The 10,455-nt window shown below is 36.6% G+C and overlaps 1 long non-coding RNA gene across 1 annotated transcript; it reads right to left on the reverse strand.

The window, feature by feature from the left end:
- Positions 1-277: 277 nt before the first annotated feature.
- Positions 278-1,514, reverse strand: LOC130088899 (uncharacterized). The gene is made up of 2 exons (XR_008807511.1): positions 1,216-1,514; positions 278-522 (listed from the first exon to the last, which is right to left on the reverse strand). It is a non-coding gene; the product is annotated as an uncharacterized LOC130088899 (long non-coding RNA).
- Positions 1,515-10,455: the final 8,941 nt, after the last annotated feature.

A 10,455-nucleotide genomic window follows, 5' to 3' on the forward strand; every position in this document is an offset into this window, starting at 1 on the left:
TCATATTTTTGTTGATAAACAGTAACATTTTGGCCAATTATGCACATTTCTTGGTGTATAATTTTGTGAATCATCTATACTGTTTGGCTATTCTCATGTGGTCACACTTCACTTTTTATTCACAGTCACATATGCTCAAACCCCCTGTGTGGCCGCGCCTTAAATGTCAGCATACATTTCTAACTTTGTGATTTGAAAAAAATAAAAGTATTTGTGCACCTCCAATGAAGAATTTGAAAAGCTGTAACTGCAGTGTTTTTTGTGAAAGAGAAAAAAGTTTGAAACTTCTATAAAAAAATAAAAAAACTTTCTCTCTGTGACTTTAAATGTACTGATGTTTGACTACTTTACACCTACAGATTCCACTGTCACAGGTGCTCAGTTTTGCTATAATAAAACCTATACAGAACATAGTAGTAATCAGCCATCCATGCAAAAGCAGAGGTCGGTGTGGTGTTCAGGTACATCAGTCCAGGCCAACATCTCACGCCTTGATGCCTTCCGCTGCGGATCCCAGAAAACCTGCAATACAAACATAGTACAGTTCAAAATCTATCATACATACATCTCATCTGGTATCACAAATTATCATTCCAGGTTCAATTTAAAATTAGGGTTAGGTTAAATGCTCAATATTAGGGCTGCACAATATTGAAAACCTTAAATCAAATATTTTGTTTATCTGCTGCTATATATATTGCGATATAAAAACAAATTTCAAGAGATTATTTATTTAGAGGAGTGAATTGCATTGAAAATTATAAACAAATTACAAGCATGGATAAATTCAATAGAAGAAAAATACAACTGAAATAAGCAGTGCATGATGTTTTTTAGGAAAATCTAACTTATCAGGTACGGAAATTGAATTATCGAATGTAAAATAAGTCTTCACTGAGGTACAGCCTCTCCCTACTCTTACAAAATTACAAACAACCAGCCTGAAAAACACATGTTGTATGAAGACTGTTTAAAACACCCCTCCTAATCCTCACAGAATTTGCAAGACAATGTCTATACTAAATAGTGTGTGTAATTTCTTCAGTACCGTCAGCAGAACCGATAATGTCTGGGCTTATGCGGTCTTCCTTAATTTGGCCCCAGGGCCCGTTTAATGTTTAATACCGGGTTTCGGAACCTATCCCTACATATGGATGAAGGCCTGTTGTGTTCTGTCTCTTGGTTTGTGATAGTGGCAGCTATTGTGAAACTCACCTTCGTCATGTACTGAGTGTTGATGGCATCAAGATCTCGTCCTGAAGAATCACAGGGTCAAAGATATCTCATCTGGTAACAAGAGCATAGCCATAACTTTAAAAACTCTAATGATATCTTTACCCCCTGATATTGTATTGCGGATATACATTCAAACATTTTAAAGGCTAAGAGTATGAGCCATGAGTAAACTGGACAGATATCTGTGAAAAATAACTTGCGTGCCTAAAGTTGTCGACTCCCTGAATTCAGCATTTAAAAGTAAAAAGAATTTCAGTATTTACCAGTAAAAAATACATAAAAAATACCTTTGAGTTGGACAGTATGGTGTCTGTCTCATTGGCCAACATAATTAAAAACACACCTAGAGAAAAAAAAAAAATATATATATATAGGCCTATATATATATACCAATGACCATGATATCCTGTTATCATAATAGTTAAATGAATTATCACTATGACCATTATAACATTATATTTGCCGCCTGCGGCCTATTATTTAGCTGATTATTTAGCCTACAGGCTTCTCAAGGACAATGTCAGTGAAAAAAACGGGGGTTAATATATTTAAAGTGTGAGACTTCATTCAAAAGCATAAATCCTACAGACCCACAACTATTGAACAGTATGTTTGAGGTTTTGCTTAATAGTCGAGTTCATAGCCGTGGAGGTTGTCTTGGACAGGGGGTGCAGCAGGCCATCAGCATGATGATCTTCTAGAAAATAACATGCAATGTGTCACAGAGCCAACAATGTTACATAGAATTTACAATAGAACAAAGGGTTTATTACAAGGAAGCAAGCTAGAGCAGAGATGAAATGCAGAAAAAATCTTAAGGTAATATATTGTGCAATAAATGCATATGAAATTATTATCATGATTAAACAATAATTCCCCCTTTCTATCTTTGTAAGTGACGTCATTAACAGTACGTTACAGTGAATTATTTCAGGTTAAATAAATTAGCTTACTTCCAATCACCCATTGACAAATTACCAGCAAAACAAAACTATCAAAAACTGTTATCAACACAAAAATGTGGTTAAAAACCTAAACTTATGTAAAACAAGAGCTCAATTGTAACGTAAACTTAACTTAGCTCTTCTGAAAACGGTTGAGATGCTAACGGACTTTTTCCGTTAAGACACAAAACCATTTCTATAAAGTAAATATTCAACAGAAGTGTATCAGTTACACGTAAGAAAGATGTCAGGAACGTTTGTATGTATTATTTGTGTGATTTTGGTAACTAAACTTACCTGAAAGCAGTGAAAACAACAGTGAGAAACGCTAGTTTTGCTGTTTGTCAGTTGATGAGGTTTCCTCGTTTCCATGGTTTCCATCTGCTCTCGCGCGCTCCTGTCTTTGAATCAGATAGCTTTGAATGCGACTCAATGTTTACGCGCACGTACGCCCATTGAAACCACAGAACACGTAAAAAAGGTACGCAGAATTTAAATAAACATCTAGAATTATAACATTTAACTATTTAAAATATCATTAATTTTAAATAATAAATTTAAAACTCATTGTGTAGTTCTATGACCCATTCACTTCACAATTATGCTTTATTTTTTTATACCATTTTGCTTTTATTTTTATTGTAAAGCAATTTCAAGACATCTGTATTATATATATATATATATATATATATATATATATATTACATTAAAAGAGAATATGAATTAAGCACTATCTTTATATAAATTAAAGATGGTAATGAAATTACGGGCCCGTGACGTTGCAGTTTCGTTGCCAGTAAGTCATAAAATTACCAAGTTATTACGATTAGAGTACGTATCTGCGACGTTGTTGGTTATTTTATAACCTTAGGAGGACGTACTGACGACGTTGTGGTTTGGTCATATGATGGTAATGAAATTACGGGCATGCGACGTTGTAGTTACGTTGCCAGTAAGTCATAAAATTACCAAGTAATTACGATTAGAGTACGTATCTGCGACGTTGTTGGTTGTCTTATAACCTTAGGAGACCGTACTGACGACGTTGTCAGTTGGTAATTTGATGGTAATAAAATTACAGACATGCGACGTCGAGACTACGTTGTCAGTTGGTAAGTCATGAAATTACCAAAAAGTACGAATAGATTACGTAACTGCGACGTCGTGTGACGACACAGCTTAATGCTCATTGGTTTAAACAACCGTGATGTATTGTTCTCTTTTAAAATGTTTGATTTTAAAACTCTGATATCATGTTTTATGTGTATAGATTATGTGTGGATATCCCCAAACTCTCAGACAGTGCGATCTATTTGATGTAATTTTTTTTTTTTAATTAAAAATAAAAACACATATCTGTAAAAAAAAAAATGATTCATAAACATATAGACCTATTTAAAATGGAATTAAATAAGTACTTCGAGTGTCTTGTTCATTATATTTATTTTCATATTCAAGCAACAAAACTTAAAATACATCCAGTTTATTAGCAACACCGTGCACGAGTGTGAATCCCGTGAATCCCGCGATATCCGCCTTTGATCTCACAGGTGTCAGATCCACTCAAGGGGGTAATCCATCGACCGGAAGTTGAAGCCGGCCGGTAGCCGCCATGTTGTAGCAGAACTTCACTTGCGTTAGCATTTCCATTGACTCCCAGTCATTTTGGCGTCACTTTGACAGCGAATAACTTTACATCTGAGGCGTTTAAAGACTCCATTTGTCCATTATTTATTTCTAAAGAAACACGACAATGTATAATGGGCTCCATTACCTTCTATGTTACATTATGGCCCCGTAGAAACAGATTTAGTAAAAATAGGCTAACGATTGCGTCATAACCACTCGACTCTCTGTCGCGCTGTACAGAAATGACCGTACAGACAGGAGGAGAAGCTCGCAGGCAATCGGGGGGACGTCCCGTCAAGGGAGAAGCCCATAGATAATGAGTCCATAAAAGCAACGGAATACTTACTCCTGCTCACTCACGCCAAAGAACTCTTTGCTCAAGTTCCCCGTCTCTGCAAGATTAACGTTGGCAGTTTTCACGCACAGCTACTAGAAGATTAACGTCTGTCAGACAGGTTGCTCACGTCATCAAGCTTAGTTTGAGTCGGTCTGAGTCTGCGCGTCAGGAACGGAAGTTCTCAAAAATCGCTAAAAGTGGGCTTCAACTGTCTCAACTGAGTTCCAATGAGATCGCTCTGTCCATTTCTTTTACTGTCTATGGATCCACTGCGAGAAGAGCGATCTGTCCGGCTTGCCTGCGCTTTTTTCACTCCTCCTCTCACTGCAGCCGCCTACTCTCGACTACATTTCAGGCGAGGCAAGGCGCATCTCAAACAAGCCTATTCTATATAGATCAGTGGTTCAGTATGTAGACGCGTAGTGTTTCTTTACAAAGTAACATCGCCAACTACTGGCCTGGCATGAATGATACATCGCTTTTAATAGTTTTCGCGGATCCATGTGAACGGGGATCGTTTTGACCACGTTAACGTCTGTACGTGAAAAATGCAAAGGAAAAACAAATCCATCGTTGTCGTATAAACGCACCCTTAGTTTAGCCACTTACCAAGTTTTGAAATGACCAAATCTACATGGGCCGAGAGAGCTCAACGCGCTGCAACTGAAGAAAACGCATGCAAATAGAAGACAACGCGTGCAAATAGAAAAAAAACACATGCAAATAAAATAAAACGCATGCAAATAGAAAAAAAAAACGCGTGCAAATAAAAAAAAACACCCGCAAATTAAGAAAACATCTTCATCAGTTTCACAACACAGGTGTGCTCCAAATACTCACTACACCACCAAATACATAAACGTGCTGCAAATAACACAGAGCACAACGGAAATGTTTCCAGGGGAACCAAATAAGTGACGAACCCGGCTGGGACATGCCGGCATAGATATCCATGCCGGCATAGATACGCGTGCTGGTGCTTCCAGCTTAAAATTATACTTTATTTATTTGTTTATTTATTTATTTGTTTGTGCAAAACATACAGAGATTAATTTTTTTATGATATACAACTTGTATACAATGTACAAAATGTATTAACAATATGTTCAATGTCATCAGAATACAAATGAGAAAAGAACAATGAGCTGGAAACTAAAATAAATAAATAAAAAAGATGAAGAAGAAAATCATGAAGGAAAGATATTTATCTATAGATCAGTTACACTGTACAAATTGTTTCATGTTATTACATTTTCATAAAGAAAAGTTTCATAAGAAATGTTAGGTAATGTAGGGTCCAAAATTTTAAAGTTGAGACACAGATATATAACGCATATTTTAAAAGCTTTTTTTGTAAACTAAAAATAAAAATGTATTTGCATCCGTTATGTTAACAGCATCATATTTCTGTGGTAAGACCAGCTGATGGACCGTGCTGCGTTGTCATGGGAACATCCCAGGTGAAAATAATGAGGAAATTACGTTGTCTTTAGTAGCTCCCTTCATCAAGTGCGCTCCACACGGCTCCCTAACAGCCCACTAGAGCCTTGCTCACTCAAAAAGGGCTCTGCAATCTGCCCTTCGAAGGGAGTATGGCATAGGGAAGCTCACGAGCAATAAGCACGTCTCAGCCGGGTCCGTCACTTATTTGGTTCCCCTGGAAACATTTCCGTTGTGGTCTGTGTTATTTGCAGCGCGTTTTCTGTATTTGGTTGTGTTGTGAACTTTTGCAGCGCGTTTCCTTATTTGGAGCACACGTGTGTTGTGAAACTGATGAAGATGTTTTTTTTTTATTTGCAGGTGTTTTTTTCTATTTGCACGCGTGTTTTTCTATTTGCATGTGTTTTTTTCTATTTGCATGCGTTTTTTTCTATTTGCACGCGTTTTTCTCCGTATTACGGAGCCCGGGAAGTCACCTGTTGGAAAAAAAAAAACAATTCGTGGCGACGGTTTTGCAATCCGTCCGCTCAGTTTATAAACCGTACTCACGAATTCTCAATCTGTTCCCTCGGTTTAACAAATCGTGCTCACGGATTAATAAACCGTACCCACGAGTTCCTAATCCGCGCTCTTAGATTTGTAAACCGTGCCTTCAGTTTTTGCAATCTGTACCCACAAATTCATAAACCGTGCCCACGCTTTCGCAATCCGTTCCCACGGGTTTGTAAACTGTACTCACGGATTTGTGTCCTCTCCCCCAGTCTGTGCCAACCAGGCCTTCTGCGGGATGCATTTATTATGTTTAAACTTAATTCTTTTGATGGATAATTTCTTGAATTTTCTAAGAAACGACATTTAGGCTACTTGTATCTTTAGAGTCCATTTGTTTAGGAGGAAAAAGCTCAGTATAATAGAATAAGCAAAAAAAGACTTCACATATAAAAAAGAAATATAACACAAGGTTAGGTTATATAAAAATAAAACATTTATAAATTATTGAATGATTAAAATATTACTGTCTTCAGTGAACTCATTCATAGTTATAAACGCAAATGATAATAATATTATTATTATTAGCCTGCATAGGCCTACATATTTAGAAGGCGCTTTTATCCAAAAAGGAACACAGCAATTAATCAAATGTCAGTCATAATACAGGTTTGACAATAATAATACAGGGCTAAGATTATCACAAATAAACACAAGATTTTGAGCATATAAGTGTGTGGGAGTGTGGAGCGCGCACTGCATGGCACGGGGCGGGGGCGCGCGCGTGAACACTTGCATTTTCTTATCAACAGTGGAAACAACTTTTACTCTATCATTTCTGGTCAAACAGAAAAGAATAATACATAATTCGCAACTACTTTTATTTGTCCAAACTCACATTACAAGAAAATGTAATCCCCCTTTATTAAACATTTAAAATATTCACAAATTAATATGGGGGAAAAAAATCGATTTTACTGGTTTTCTAAGGCCAAATAGGCTTTATGCCCAGCTGCACTACTTCCTGAACTTCAGCCAGCTCCTTGTTTGTCAGTTATGTCAGATTGTCCAATAATGTCAGACAGGAAACAAGGAGCTGGCTGAAGTTCAGGAAGTAGTGCAGCTGTGCATAAAGCCTATTAGAACCTGGAAATAATATTTTTCCCGCAGTGCTGAATGTGAAGAGCCATGTCTCTGGAACCTTAGAGAGATGGTTTATAGGCTAATGCTAATACATGTGTCTGAAAAAATAACGAGGCATTTTAATTGTTCGTTTAAAAGTGAACATTTCAAGCTTTATATAGGTAGGCTATGCTATATTTTGTTTCAGTTCATTTAGTTCATATTTATGAGACGCGCTCCAGTTCACGCAGATCATGAAAGCGCGCCTGATTGTTTTATTTTACAAAAGCACAACGTTTTCTTGTGAGTTCGGACAAATAAAAGTTGCAAATAATGTATTATTCTTTTCTGTATGACCAGAAATTATAGATTTCCACTGTTGATAGGAAAATGCAAGTGTTCGCGCTGGCGCCTCCGTGCATAGTGCGCGCTCCACACTCCCACAAACACTGGATATGCGTCAAAATCTTGTGTTTATTTGTGATAATCTTAGCCCTGTATTATTATTCTTGTCAACAATTAAAATGCCTCGTTATTTTTTCAGACACATGTATTAGCATTAGCCTATAAATCATCTCTCTAAGGTTCCAGAGACATGGCTCTTCTTCACATTCAGCACTGCGGGAAAAATATTATTTCCAGGTTCTAATTTGGCCTTAGAAAACCAGTAAAATCGATTTTTTTTCCCCCATATTAATTTGTGAATATTTTAAATGTTTAATAAAGGGGAATTACATTTTCTTGTAATGTGAGTTTGGACAAATAAAAGTAGTTGCGAATTATGTATTATTCTTTTCTGTTTGACCAGAAATGATAGAGTAAAAGTTGTTTCCACTGTTGATAAGAAAATGCAAGTGTTCACGCGCGCGCCCCCGCCCCGTGCCATGCAGTGCGCGCTCCACACTCCCACACACTTATATGCTCAAAATCTTGTGTTTATTTGTGATAATCTTAGCCCTGTATTATTATTGTCAAACCTGTATTATGACTGACATTTGATTAATTGCTGTGTTCCTTTTTGGATAAAAGCGCCTTCTAAATATGTAGGCCTATGCAGGCTAATAATAATAATATTATTATCATTTGCGTTTATAACTATGAATGAGTTCACTGAAGACAGTAATATTTTAATCATAAAATAATTTTTTTTTTTTATTTTTATATAACCTAACCTTGTGTTATATTTCTTTTTTATATGTGAAGTCTTTTTTTGCTTATTCTATTATACTGAGCTTTTTCCTCCTAAACAAATGGACTCTAAAGATACAAGTAGCCTAAATGTCGTTTTTTAGAATATTCAAGAAATTATCCATCAAAAGAATTAAGTTTAAACATAATAAATGCATCCCGCAGAAGGCCTGGTTGGCACAGACTGGGGGAGAGGACACAAATCCGTGAGTACAGTTTACAAACCCGTGGGAACGGATTGCGAAAGCGTGGGCACGGTTTATGAATTTGTGGGTACAGATTGCAAAAACTGAAGGCACGGTTTACAAATCTAAGAGCGCGGATTAGGAACTCGTGGGTACGGTTTATTAATCCGTGAGCACGATTTGTTAAACCGAGGGAACAGATTGAGAATTCGTGAGTACGGTTTATAAACTGAGCGGACGGATTGCAAAACCGTCGCCACGAATTGTTTTTTTTTTTCAACAGGTGACTTCCCGGTCTCCGTACTATTTGCATGTGTTTGCTTCAGTTGCAGCGCGTTGAGCTGTCTCAGCCACCGTACAAATCAGTCTAAAAGCCCAAATCAAAATGGAAACGCGCAAAAAGCATGGCATGTAATTTAAAAAGTAATCAAAAGGTCTTAAAATCATCATATGTTCTAGAAATCATAGCAAAACTGTATTCATCCAACCACTAGCTAAGACACATAACATGTATGCTAACCTTTGCTCCACAACCCAATGGAGCACCAGATTATCCAAACTGAATTGCTCTTATTGCTCCTAACAGTTTTATCTCATCCCCCAAATTTTGTGAAGCATCACTGGAATCAAAATCACTTCAATTCATCAGCAGGATAACACACTGTACAAACTAATTTCATAATTGATGAACTTTACACTCGGAACTAACTGGAGCTGCAAAATAACACATCTTTTTTTTTCTAGAGCTGCTTTAGAGTAGAATTGAATTGTTTGCACCATTGATCATTATTTTCCTGTTTATCAATGTAAAGCTGCTTTAAAACAATCAATATTGTATAAAGTGCTAAAAAAAAAAAATTATTTCACTATACCATCTAAGAGCTGAACACAGTCCTAGATTTGGAGAACAGGGAAAACAATTACACCAGTTCAACAGGTGGATATTTTTTTTTCATTGAATCAAAGATAGACATTAATTCTCTATTGTACTTAATTCGTTTGCAGAAGTATGTTGAGTTTGGTTGAAAGTGGTGACTAAGAAATTAGATTTTATTTTGAGAAAACGTTCTGCAACTTTTCTCCTGCAGTATTTAAGTATTTAAAGGGGTTGATTTTTGGTTTTTGGGGTGTACTAGATAGAATATGTTTTCATACTTGATAGTTCAAAAACGCATTTTCACATATTTTACAGATCCCCTCTCCCCAGTTTGGTTGAAAGTGTTGTTTTCGATGAAGCCCCTCCTTCAGAAATACGAAATGTGCTGTGATTGGTTAGCTGGCACATTGTGTTATGATTGGCAGTGCTTTTGCCCCTTCATAACCCCTAGCTCTATTCAGATGTAAATATTAACAATGGCCAATTTCAACCCATTTCGAGCCCGATTCAGACCCTGACAATGTTAACGAACAAGAGGATTGTGCTGAACGGATTTCAAAGGAAGTTTCAGAGGGATTTTTTTTTGTGTGCAATTTTCTTATAGATGCGATGTTATCCACCATTGAATCATATATTTTTTTTCAGAAAACTATTGCAATACAAACAGTAATCGGTGGATAATTTTCCTAAGGGGTGGTGAACAGTCTTACAAAAGCAAGAGCTTACAAAAGCTCAAGTAAACTTTGGGCTCAAGGGCTCCTTCGTAAAAGAGACTTGTTCTCAAAGGATTTCCCTGGTTAAATAAGGGTTAAATAAATAAAATAAACACTACATCAATACTGTAATGTTAGTTAGCAGGCTAGCGGAGGCAAAGCTTTGCCCTTCGTTTACATCTACAGCTCACAAGAGAGGTTGTCCTGACAAAATGCGACTAGCTACATCTTTCATGAGAAGCTTTTTTGTTTGCAATAGCCTGAATTGTACTCTCTTCTCTTCTGTAAGCTGTTC

Source organism: Rhinichthys klamathensis, unplaced genomic scaffold, assembly GCF_029890125.1.
Source record: "Rhinichthys klamathensis goyatoka isolate OS25496 unplaced genomic scaffold, OSU_Roscu_1.1 h1tg000123l_1, whole genome shotgun sequence".
NCBI classification, from domain to species: Eukaryota; Metazoa; Chordata; class Actinopteri; order Cypriniformes; family Leuciscidae; genus Rhinichthys; species Rhinichthys klamathensis.